The following is an 898-nucleotide window of genomic DNA, read 5'->3' as shown; positions in this document are numbered from 1 at the left end:
TTTAATGTAAAAATTTTACTTGTTAGAAAACTAGTAGCAAGAAGCATCACAGATTTTTGCTCACAGGATTTTCTTAAAGCTGATACAAGACATGATTAAATTACATTGGATATAATTATAAACTCTGTATAAGATTAATTGGTACATTTTATTCAGCAATCTTAAACACATCAACCCACATTTATTTATTTAAGGAATTTTCTTATGGAAGTAAGACAAAATGCACAGTGAGGTTAAGTGATTTCATAGAAATGATTCAGTAAGTTCACAAAAGAGCAGTATTCTAGCTGCTCAGCACTGGGTCTTATTTTTTAAAGCTAATAATTAGTAATTAACATCAGCAAATGTCAAAAATAAAGTAAGAGAAATTCTGAATAACCCAGGAAATACAGTTAATTTGTAAAATGTGTCATTTCCTGCATTACATTTGAAAGTGCTGATTACATATAGGACTTGAAGGAGCTAGTCTAGTGGCTTGGACACATTTAAATAAATACCAGATTGTGAAGGTTAGAATTTCTAACTTTATTTTATAATGCCTATTACAAGCTGTAAGTTTCAAATTTGTTATAATAATATTAAATGTCCTTAACTTATGCAAAATCTAAAACAAAGTATATATTTTATGTATTTCATGTGTTTCTTTCCCCTCCCCCCTTAAAAACCACAGACAAAGAGCTGAAGATAACATTCTGAAGAGACTAGAATGTAGTGGGAGACACACTTGGGTAGAGGAATGTTGAAAAGTAGTAATCTTAAGGAGAAATTTAATTTTATTACTTTTTAAAATTGTTTATTTATTTATTTTTTATTTTTGAGAAAGACAGAGCACAACCAGGGTAGGGACAAAGAGCGCGGGAGATATAGAATCCAAAGCAGGCGTCAGGCTCTGAGCTGT

Source organism: Crocuta crocuta, unplaced genomic scaffold (assembly GCF_008692635.1).
Source record: "Crocuta crocuta isolate KB4526 unplaced genomic scaffold, BGI_CrCroc_1.0 scaffold885, whole genome shotgun sequence".
Taxonomy (NCBI): Eukaryota; Metazoa; Chordata; class Mammalia; order Carnivora; family Hyaenidae; genus Crocuta; species Crocuta crocuta.
This window is presented reverse-complemented; position numbering follows the sequence as displayed.